Source organism: Triturus cristatus, chromosome 1_1 (assembly GCF_964204655.1).
Source record: "Triturus cristatus chromosome 1_1, aTriCri1.1, whole genome shotgun sequence".
Classification (NCBI taxonomy): Eukaryota; Metazoa; Chordata; class Amphibia; order Caudata; family Salamandridae; genus Triturus; species Triturus cristatus.
In genome coordinates, this window is record NC_140579.1 from 83,157,652 (window position 1) to 83,169,318 (window position 11,667).

At 44.4% G+C, this 11,667-nt stretch overlaps 1 long non-coding RNA gene across 2 annotated transcripts; it reads left to right on the plus strand.

Annotated features, from left to right (window-relative positions):
* The first annotated feature begins 1,144 nt into the window (after nucleotides 1-1,144).
* On the plus strand, nucleotides 1,145-11,229 carry LOC146869519 (uncharacterized). Of its 2 annotated transcripts, XR_014961079.1 has the most exons (4): nucleotides 1,145-1,678; nucleotides 4,877-4,960; nucleotides 7,709-7,812; nucleotides 9,958-11,229. It is a non-coding gene; the product is annotated as an uncharacterized LOC146869519 (long non-coding RNA). The 2 variants fall into 2 exon arrangements; XR_014961077.1 differs by having other exon boundaries at nucleotides 7,709-11,229.
* Nucleotides 11,230-11,667: the final 438 nt, after the last annotated feature.

An 11,667-nucleotide genomic window follows, 5' to 3' on the forward strand; every position in this document is an offset into this window, starting at 1 on the left:
GTTTATTTCCTAATAATATTGCTGTATGTGGCATGGGGAGTGTTGCTGATATTGGCACTATGTGTTGGTTTAATTCTCATTGATACGTGCAGTGGGGTAAATCAACATGTCATTCCAAGTTAAAAGAGGACTTTCTAAAATCTTGTGAAATAAAATTCAAACGGATGATGGAGAGAAGGTAGTTGTGAAGGAAATGGAAGTATGGCTGTGGTATTTGTAAGTACCAGTGTAATCATAAAAGCTGCACAAAACATGTCCTCTCCTTTCTTGTCTTCATGTCCACCCCAACTAATACGAGGTACTCAAGGAAACAAAATGATGTCCTACACGGGCCATAAAGGACAGACAGTTGCAGATAGAGTGAGTGGTGGTGATAGAAAAGTCTCTGCAAGATGTTCGTAGCTGCAATGTGCTTCATGGCAAAGAACTGTTATGGCAGCTGACATCATTGTTCCAGGGCATGTTGACAGATAAATGTCATTGGCGTTTCAATCTTAGCCATCATCCTTCAATTGTTGATTCACTTCACAAACAAGAGAGGGGTTTGCAGAAAATAATGTAATTCATTGTCCGAGTTCAGACCTCTTTGTACCGCTCTAAATCTACAGATCCGTTTGGCTTCACATTGTCGCAGCTATAGTTCCCTATCACCTCCTCTTGGGTTAAGACAGACCAATTCAATACCATGGAAGTGAAAGTTGGCTCTGTTTGCCCCATTTCACAGTCATGTGATACCAGTGAGTAAGTCAAATCTTGTTTAATGCACGCCCTACGGTGTTCCTGGATAAGTGATCTCAATTGCCGGGTCATGCTCCCTACATACATTTTAGACCTGCCTGGACGTGGAGAAGGTTGGATGTCTGAAGAAAGTATCGCAGGAGTGCAGTGTCCTGAAAGGTATTCTGCGCCTCACCCTTCTCAGGTACTGACATAACAAAAAAAGCCCTGGGGCAAGGGCAGCGGCGCGCATGGGGAAGAAACATGTATGAATAATAATGGCTGTAATTGAACTTATAATGAGCGAGAGATAAGCTGGCAAACTCTGCATACTGATATGGGATACAGCACTCAGTGAGCTGACACACCCTCTCCAATTTGTATATAAGGAATAACCATTTAGCCAGCATCCAGTCACCACCTCTGCTGCCTTTCTTGAGCTGGTGCACCTGCGATAGTACATCATGGCAAGCTTACACAGTTCTGGGGGCATGCACGCTCTCAGTGTGTCTTCTCAGAAAACTGGGGGTAGACAGGGTGCTAGCCAGGGTAGCCATGCTGGGGGTTCTTTCGGGGGCTATGCGGGTGGCAGCTTTGTTGGTGGTGCCGGAAGTCGCTTGGCTGGTGCTGCAGTAGGGAGCTTTGTTGGTGGTGGTGTTGTTGGCAGGGAACATGGGGGCCATTGGGCCAGTGGAACCAGTGGGGCCAGGCTAGCCATGAGGACCAATGGAGCCATGCTAGCCAACCACATAGTGAGGGCCTTCTCTCTGACCGTGAGAAAGCGACCATGCAGAACCTCAACGACCACCTGGCTGGCTACCTAGACAAGGTCAAGGAACTGGAGAATGCAAACGCTGAGCTTGAGCGTAAAATTAAAGAGTGGTATGCAAAGCACCGACCAGCTCCTGGAGAAAAGGACTACAGCAAATATTTCAAACAAATTGAAGAACTTCAAGCTAAGGTGAAGTATCATGTTCGGCTCAATTAATTCGTTATTTTAGACAATGTTCTCACCAGTCAAAACTAATTCCTTAATGTTCTCTGCAAAATGTGAAGGTACTTCATTCTCTTCCCCTTCCTCTTTAAGAGTTTGCCTAATCCTAGATCGTCCATATGTCTCTCTATATACTTCTCTTTCTCTCATTTTTGTCTATTTCAATCCTAATCTAATTTTAAAAAACTGAACAACTTACCATAACCATTTTCGCGAGAATGCAAAAAGAGGTTTAAACATAAACAACTTTCTATAGCACGTGTAATTAGACCAATGATCACTGCAATTGATGTGCCCCATCTTCTTGGCAACCTCCCAAATACACCCGAGTTCCCCTGTATGGCATCAAGTACCTGTTCTGGAACGGTACCCTAAACCTTTTACTCACTGACGTGCATCTCTTGATTGCAGGATAAAAATCTAGGAATTTAAATCTGGGTTCTAGAAAAACCTGTAAAATAAAAAAAACAAAGTTTGAAAGCAAATGTTTAGAGATAAAGTTGTCCGTGATGGTTAAGCATTGTTATGTTTTTTACTATCTGAAGCACATATCACTAAATAAATTGGTACTAATTGATCTAACAAAGCATACATTGCAATCAATGAATACACACTCTTGTGCAGCAAACAGCATACAACCAGAACAGAAGTTGTAGAGCAGGTGTCTTGCAGTTAAAGAGGTAGGCCCTCATAGCATGATAGAAAAGTATGATAATAGAGATAAGTTAAGGGAGAAAACATCAATTTCTTTTCTGGCATTGGTAACTGGAAAAAGCGACTTTAAAGCACAGGAAGCAAGCAACAACAAACCACAGCCAGAGATGCTAGTGTGCTTCCCATCCCTGCTCTAACCCAGCACTGGCTGATAAAAAGCAACAACAAACCACAGCCAGAGATGCTAGAGTGTGCTTCCCATCCCTGCTCTAACCCAGCACTGGCTGATAAAAAGCAACAACAAACCACAGCCAGAGATGCTAGAGTGTGCTTCCCATCCCTGCTCTAACCCAGCACTGGCTGATGAAAAGCAACAACAAACCACAGCCAGAGATGCTAGAGTGTGCTTCCCATCCCTGCTCTAACCCAGCACTGGCTGATAAAAAGCAACAACAAACCACAGCCGGAGATGCTAGAGTGTGCTTCCCATCCCTGCTCTAACCCAGCACTGGCTGATAAAAAGCAACAACAAACCACAGCCAGAGATGCTAGAGTGTGCTTCCCATCCCTGCTCTAACCCAGCACTGGCTGATAAAAAGCAACAACAAACCACAGCCGGAGATGCTAGAGTGTGCTTCCCATCCCTGCTCTAACCCAGCACTGGCTGATAAAAAGCAACAACAAACCACAGCCGGAGATGCTAGAGTGTGCTTCCCATCCCTGCTCTAACTCAGCACTGGCTGATAAAAAGCAACAACAAACCACAGCCGGAGATGCTAGAGTGTGCTTCCCATCCCTGCTCTAACCCAGCACTGGCTGATAAAAAGCAACAACAAACCACAGCCAGAGATGCTAGAGTGTGCTTCCCATCTCTGCTCTAACCCAGCACTGGCTGATAAAAAGCAACAACAAACCACAGCCGGAGATGCTAGAGTGTGCTTCCCATCCCTGCTCTAACCCAGCACTGGCTGATAAAAAACAACAACAAACCACAGCCGGAGATGCTAGAGTGTGCTTCCCATCCCTGCTCTAACTCAGCACTGGCTGATAAAAAGCAACAACAAACCACAGCCGGAGATGCTAGAGTGTGCTTCCCATCCCTGCTCTAACCCAGCACTGGCTGATAAAAAGCAACAACAAACCACAGCCGGAGATGCTAGAGTGTGCTTCCCATCCCTGCTCTAACCCAGCACTGGCTGATAAAAAGCAACAAAACAGACAAAATAAACGTTTTCCAATTAAGATTCCTAGCCATTGTCTAACCTTTTTCTGAGAATGACCAGTTGAAAGTCTTACCCAGTTCAGTGTGTTTTCTCCTCTGATCTTGAAGCCCCCAGTTTACCCAGAGGCCACATCACACTGGAGTGCAGCTTCTTTCAACAGCCCCACTCACTGATACACAAAGCCGCAAATAAAATGTTTTCCTTGTAGAAACGTCCCATTTGCCTTACGAGCTAAGGTATTAGAGAGTAACAGTGAACCTAAAAACATCTCCCCATGACTCTAAACAATTATTCAGACCAAGAACAAACCATCAAGAGAGGAAGCTGTTTCTGGCAGGTCCTTGCAGTTTCTGTGAAATTATAACCTAAGGTTTCACAACCCCCTTTGTACCCAACCCCAGGCTCCTTACGTCATAGATAGTCTTTGGGAGAACTGCTCGTGCAGCAGCTTCGTACACTCGAATATGGAATGTGGCACCGAAACTGATCAAGTGACCCCGAAAAGAGAGAGCGAGTTTGGTCAGCAGACCTTGTTAAGCAGCTCGCAACATTTACTTGCCTTGAGCAGTAAGACTGCTTTAGTTTGCAGTAGCCCTTACGAAGGAAGTTAAACTTGTTTACACGTATGAAATTGCAAACTAAATACATATTGTAATTACTTTGCAGGACAACATTAATGTAAACAAATCGCAACAGCTGGGATTGAAAAGCAACTTGAAAAATCATGTTTACATTTTTTAAGGAAATCTTCGAGCAAAATTCTTAATGTGGCAGTTGTTTTTATTTCCCAACTTACCAAGGAAGTTCCAATGTCTACCCAACTTTTGAGCTGATTTTAATATGCTAAATTAGTGAATCGTTTACAGGTGATGAGCAGCAGAAGAAGCAGTCAGAAGTCTACGGTTACAGAATTCAACACAGTACTCACTGCAGAGGGCAACAAATGTGAACTGGAATGTGGAATTCAAGTGAACTAGACTGCAGCCAAATGAAGCGATATTCTGTCTTTTGTCAATTATCACCAGCACTAAGACCACGACGTGCCAAGCAAATAAAGTGCCGAGATGCAGTTTTTCATGTTTGTATTTGAGAGTGACATTCAGCACTTTAGGCAGTAGACTCACCCAGTAGCTCAGCACTCACTCGTAAGGGCACCACTTAGTGAGCATAATATGGAACGTTGTAATTGCCATTAACAATAACTGGCCCAACTTGCAGCCCACGTTAAATGTAATATTTTATGAACAAGTAGGCCTTAACTCTCCCTTATGCCATCTTGTGTTTGCAGAGACTAGCAGGCCCAAGTGGCCAAAGCCAGCGTTGTCCTGCAGATCGATAATGCCAGGCTGGCGGCTGAGGACTTCAAACTCAAGTGAGTAAAACACAGTAGTAATGTTTCGCATATGGCTCATATCAACACACGTACAATTCAAATTCAGGCAGCATGGAAGTGCAAGAAACACTGATGCCTCCTAGCAGACCTAAGACCCTTGTCCCCTATGGCAGAGAACTCACCCACTGGCAGCCATGTTACAAGGGGGTTGTACAGGGGTTTGTGCTTGTAGCTTCTCTTGTGCATTGAAGGCATACATGCATGACGCGGGTAAGTCATCCATTTTGCTGGCACTGTTCCTAATAAAGGGAGCATTGTCACTTTTAGCTGCTCGCTGTTGAATGATAAAGGTCTGACATGCAGAAAGGGGGCAGGTTCATGCAGAGAACTTGTCCCAGAAATTCCCTCTGCATAGATAACTGAGGAGTTGGTAGACTGTAATGCAAAGCAATTGTGGAGTCTTCTGTTGTCCTCTTCTGACACAAAATACTTTTGTGCATAAAAGTTGATGGTTGCTGCTGTTTGCACCATTTTAAAACTCTGCACCATACTAGCTCCAGTGATCACTGTCAGTAAATTTATATCAGAGATTATAAAAGTCAATGGGTTGTAACAATGGCTTCCACTGTCTCATCCTTTATCTTTGCTGGGCGAACGGCTCGCTTCATCAATATGGTTGTGTTCATGGTTATATGTAAATCAAATAGGGGGCACTTTTCCAGGGTTTGTGTATGTAGTTTGTCAACACATAGTCCTCACACTTAGGGGGACAAAAGAAAGAGAGGAACAGGGAGAGGAAGAAAGAGAGATGCCAGGTCATGGGGTGGGGAGAGACACAAATTGTCTCTTGTAGCCCTCACACATCCCAAGGGATGTCATGCTTCATCATCGGGCAGTTGCTCCTCGTCGGGCCGGCGGTGCAATGCCCTACGGGTCCCCCGAAGGGTGTCTTTGACGGAGATCTTTTAGAGAGCTGCCGATGTATGCATGTGGGTGTGTGGGTAACAGGTTGGGTGTGAGGGACAGTGCATGCATGCAGTGTGGATTAAATATGCCTAAGGGTTGCCAAAAAAGTTTTTAATGAAGAGGTACCCTTGGCAGAGTAAAACAACCCGTAGGTTAGAGGTTACCAACATGGGCGCAATGTGCCCAGGTAACTATGTTAAGGTCGACATGTTTCACGCCTGAAACGGTCTGAACGATCCTTGGCGTTTCTTCAGGACCAAGAGTGTGTGTGGAGCGTGGTGAGTGCACGAACGTGTGTGTTATAGGTGGGGTAACATTGGCCCATTCGAAGTCTAATAAGGGGGGAAGGGGAGAAGCCTGAAGCTACTAGTCAGTGGCTATCATAGATCCTAATTAGATCAATGCCCCCTTGGATAACGACCTAGATACAGAGATAATGTTTCTCCATGAGCTAATGGCGTGGGATACCCGCACCTTCTTGGGGGTTTTACTCGGGTGTTGGCGTGAATAGCCTACCCCGTCCGGACGCCTGCTCGTAGGTCAAGGTTACGCATGACAACATGTTTTTTCTGTTGAATGGAATGGGGTAAGCCATGTGAAAATCGAAACTAGGCCACAGTTGCTTCAGTCGCCCCTAGGTCCCGGAATATGCGCAAGGAGTAAGGGCCAGATTTATAGTTCAGCGGATGGCTGCTCCGCCACAACGTAATGGATATCCTGTCCGTCTCATTGCAATTTGCATAGGACAGAATGCACTCTTAATAAGGGGGATGAAATAGCCGTCATATTTGCGATGGAGTAAAACAATCCTTCAAACCCTAAATCAGGTCCTAAATCTTTACTGGACGGCTTGTGGATGAGTGAGCAAATGAATAGCAATTTCTAGAGCAGGAACATCTACCCAGAGGGGCGTCTTGGAACTGGAAAACGATTCCAGCCTAAGCGAGAGGTGCCTCCGAGTCAAGAATATGGAAGTGGAGAGAGCCAGGATTTAAGTTGTTTCCTCAAAACACTGTGATGCGGTTTTCCCTAATCTGCAGAGGAAGGAGCTCCACATCCTAGCTGACAGATAAGGGAAAGCTCTTCACCTTATATAGCTCGTTTGATTCTGGTATTGTAGGAAGATGGAGTGAGGAGGAGTGCAGAAGGCTCAGCGGTTGATGGTGAAGGAGCTTTTCCAGATAAGGCTTGGCCCTACATCTGCCAGGCTTCTGTGCATTAGGCAGACTGCCTAAAACATTATTTGCGTATGCACAGAATCCAATGTACATTTTCAAGGTGGCTGCTGGTGGGTGTGGATTTTGGGATGCTGAGCAGTAGCCTACCTGCTGTGTTTTGCCTGAAGGCACTGTATAAGATACTGGGGGATGTCCAGACATAGGGAATTCGCTTTATATAGGTTGGAGGCTATAAGTACCTGCACCCTGTCTTGAGTGAGGCCAACGAAGCTTCTCAGGTGCAACGCTATTGGCTAAACTTACGAGTGAGCATTTTAAATGATTGCTAAGGCAGTGCACGTTGCCCAAGTAGGGAGTTTATAGATGAAATACATGGCTAGGGATTTTAACGTTTTACTAAGGAAGTATTAAATTGCATTATATTTGTACTAATATAGAAGATGCGTACTTTGAAATGTTGTATAGTGTTATTTTAATGTCATGGACGAGTTAAATTGTTGTGCACATGTCACCGGAGATGTTTGCCTTACTCCCTGTGATGAAGTGTGTCATTCCTTCTGTCCTCAAGAGAGACATTGTTCAAGTGCCAATCTTACAGGCTCTTTACTCACTACAGTATCATTCATTGTGTTTCTGTAAACAGGTCCTCACAGGTCTCCCAAACTAAGCATCTGTCAGACTCTGGCTCTAAAGGATACAGCTCAGGAGGACGCGGCAGTTACAGCGGCACCGGTTCTTCTTCCAAAGGTACATGTCTCTTGTGATGCCCAGCGCCTACACACCTGTACCCCACTCTCACAATAAACAGGCTCTGACATCACCACTTGCATCCCACACAGTCTCTGCCACAAGAGCCACGCCCTGGGTTAGATTCAGCCTGCGGAGGTTATCTTAGAGCATGTGACCTAGATTCAGGCTCAGACAGGAGATTTGTAATGCGGATCCCGCATGCTGTAAGTTCTTTCCCACACATTGACACGTACAGCTTTTCAAGGTAAGGCAACAACCTTAAGCAGATCACCTTCGGGTGTTACCAAATTACTGAAAACGAACATAATTAAACTGTTTTCTGTGTAGTTTGCTGGTCTAAACTAGACTCCTTTAACTACTGCCCAGGCTTCCAGGTAAAATACAATGATACCCATCGCTGAATCAGACCTATGCTAAACTTTATATGGCTGTGTAGATGAAGGGAGCAGGTTTTTATAAACCTACCTCAATTCCCTACTTCTCACTGAGGCCCTAAGCACACTTCAGACGGTCGACCCAACCAATGGAGTGGTCTTTGAATCAGAGAAAGATGGTGGTTGCAGCCCTGCTCTTTCTTTATGGGATACTGCGCCGAGATCTGAATGTCTGGAAGGGGAATGATCTTCCACAGATGGGGTGTTTGGTGGGAGGCCACCTTGGTGCGGTAGGCGTCATACCACTGGCGGCAATCCCTAGTCAAAAGGGAAATTCTACACAAAGTCTACCGAAGTGTGTTACAGTCCAGCACCCGGTAAAACACCTTAGCCCTCAGTATGAGTTAGGCAGAGCAACTCTAAACTCCCTTTTAAAGTTAGCACTTGGGTCCGCATATAAATCTACTTCCCTCTCTCTTTGCTAACATGTAGTATGTGTGCCACTCCAGTGATAGGGTACATACAGTGACACATGGGATGTTCAAATTAATCTCGGCCACTGGTAATTACTCGGGCCGCATCCCAACTCATCGTTACTTTGCACACTCTGCCACCTCAGTTTGGAACCAGCATATGCAAATCAGTCTAGATCCTGCTTGAATGGGAACAGTCCAGCCCGAACTGTCAGCCCAGTTCCTCCCTGAGCCGGAACACAAGCAACCTAGGACCGTCTCCGACCTGATTATGGCTCATCAGCCCGGTATAGCTTAGTTTCAGTGACACAGTGTGACACAGCGTGCACAGGACCAACGTCTGGGCATACAAGTTCCACTTAGTGAGGTACACTAAAGTATACAGAGATTTATGAATGGGATGCTTGAATTAATCTCAGGCACTGGAATTTACTCGGGCCAAATACCTATCTATTGATATTTTTCACCCCATGCCACCTCAGTTTGGACCCAGCCATTTGCAAATCAGATCCTGCTCCAATGGGAAAAGTCAAACCTGAACTGCCGAGCCAGGTCATCCCTGAAGCGGAACACAAGCAAGCTAGGACTGGTTCGCTCTGGTAGGGCTCACCAACCAGTTATATCATGGTTCCAGTGACACAGTGTGCATAGGTCCTGTGTCTGGGCTCAATTCCCACATGAAACAAGCCACTTGAGATGCCAACACAAGATATTTTCTATGCAATTTGGGGCCAGATGTACGACCATTGGATGTAGTCCCATTTGCGACTACATTCGCACCCTTTTGAGGAGAGTCACAAAACATTCATACATAGGGCTGCGAGTCGCAATAAGGAAGGAGCGCCCTTGGGATGGGCCTTGCTTATTGCAAGTCGCTAAACACTATTTTGCGAGTCGCTATTTTTTGCGACTGGCAAATTAGTGTTAGTACATGGCCCACAGGGATTTTGCATGTGCAAACATGTCACAAACCTGTTTGCACAAGCAAAATCCCATCGTACATCTGGCCCTTAGTGCCCTGCAGCAAACAAATGCAAAACAATCTAATAATACAAAATTTCAGGAAATGTTGGGAATTTCACATGGAATTTGGCGATTTCACTGTCGTAATTTACATTTCACCTAGGCCTAATTAATACAGTACACAAAGCCAACTCACTGATAGCAGGGCTGAGTCCCGTTAACTTACAGGTAGCAAATCCTACTGCATGGCTGATTCAAACACCCGTGTTGCCCTACTCTATGGTCCCTGCATTTTAGAACCATCCTAACTTACTCCATATTTTGTTTTTCAGAGCCTGCCAGAACAACACGGGTCATAACAATTACAGAGGACTAAGGGCCATATGTATAAAGCAAAATTGCGATCGCAAACGCCGAAATTCGCTGTATGTAGGAAGGCAAATCTGCGTGCAAAATAAGGAATCGCTAAATTTGCGATTCCTTATTTTGCAATTGCATTTAAGGAATCGCAAATTTTGCGATTCCTTAAATGCAATGTAAGAAGCACCAAAAAAGTGCAATTTGGCCTTAAGGAATCGCAAATTACCACCAACTACAGGTTGGTGGTAATTTGCGATTTCTTTCAAAAATGCATATTTTTGCATTTTTCAAAGTGGCATGTGGTGCACACACATGTCCTTAGGGCATGTATGTGTGCCACATGTGCACCCATGCTCATTTCAGGGGTGCAACAGGGTGTCCTTTTGACACCCTGGCACACTTGAAATTGCATTCTCAATTTGTGATTCTCTAATTGAGAATCACAAATTGAGAATGTCTTCCCATTCATTCCTATGGGCCTCTAGGCCCATAGGAATGAATGGGGAGTTATTCCTTAATTGCGAATTGCAATTTGCAATTCCCAATTAAGGAATATGTAGGATTCGCAAAATTATTTGCTAATCCTACCTACATTCCGTTTTGCAATAATCTAATTGCGATTCCCTAAAAATTGCAATTAGAGAATCGCAAAACACGTTTTACCTACATATGGCCCTTAGTTGATGGCAAACCGGTCAGCACGAAAAGACAGGTACATGACCATCAATGAATCTTGAGGAGGAGTTGAATGTTGCAGACCCAGCCGATGGAACATGTGAGGAAAGGATTCCAAATAATGGAGAACATCAGAATTACTATACGCTTTCTGGACTGCTTTGCACTTTATCCACATGCTTAAATTAGAGCTCTGGTGTACTACTCTCTTAACAGGAGCGCCATTTTTGATTTTCACCTTGAAAAAGATCATCCTAGTGCAGAACTGGTGACATCACAGGTTTGAGCAGGTGCCACAACAGAGGGTACTCAGTTTATGGATGTCACTAAGTTTCAAATTGAATCACACATAGTTACTGGTGAATGTATTATCAATTGAAACCATCGTGACAATGCATTATTATCACTGGAAGATATTGCGAAAGAGGGTACAAGAACCTTCCATCCGGAAGCGTTTGCTGTGCTGTTCCTATTCAATCCACTATAGTGTGTTTCTTTTTTAGGTTGTGGGGATGGTCTCCTTTTTACACCTGCTTGCCTTTTTGTTCATTTCAATAAACGTTCTCTTTCATGCAATGTACAATATGTCTTTTAATTCATTTGTGTTGCTTAAACTATCTTCTTTCCAAGTTTCAGAGATTTTTTGCTTCAGAACTTCTTTGCCAATTAACAAAGTTGTATTTACAGCAACGCTGACTTTAGTGGCAGAAGGAGCTATGAGGACACAAGATGATTTGAGGGATAAATAAATGGATGGATGGTTGGGATAGGTTTATATAACACACAATCTATATTGTGTCATTTTATGCTGCTCTCCATTATAGTCTACCAGCGATAAAGTGTTCATTAAGGTAACAATTCATTTACAAGGAGGGATTTGATTATAGATTGGTATCTGAGATAGTGGATCTCCTGACTAGTAGATCCCTGGAAAGGCATTCTAATATCTGAGACCTACACAAGAGAAAGTCCCTCTGACACCTAATGATGAAGAGCACATTTCTTTC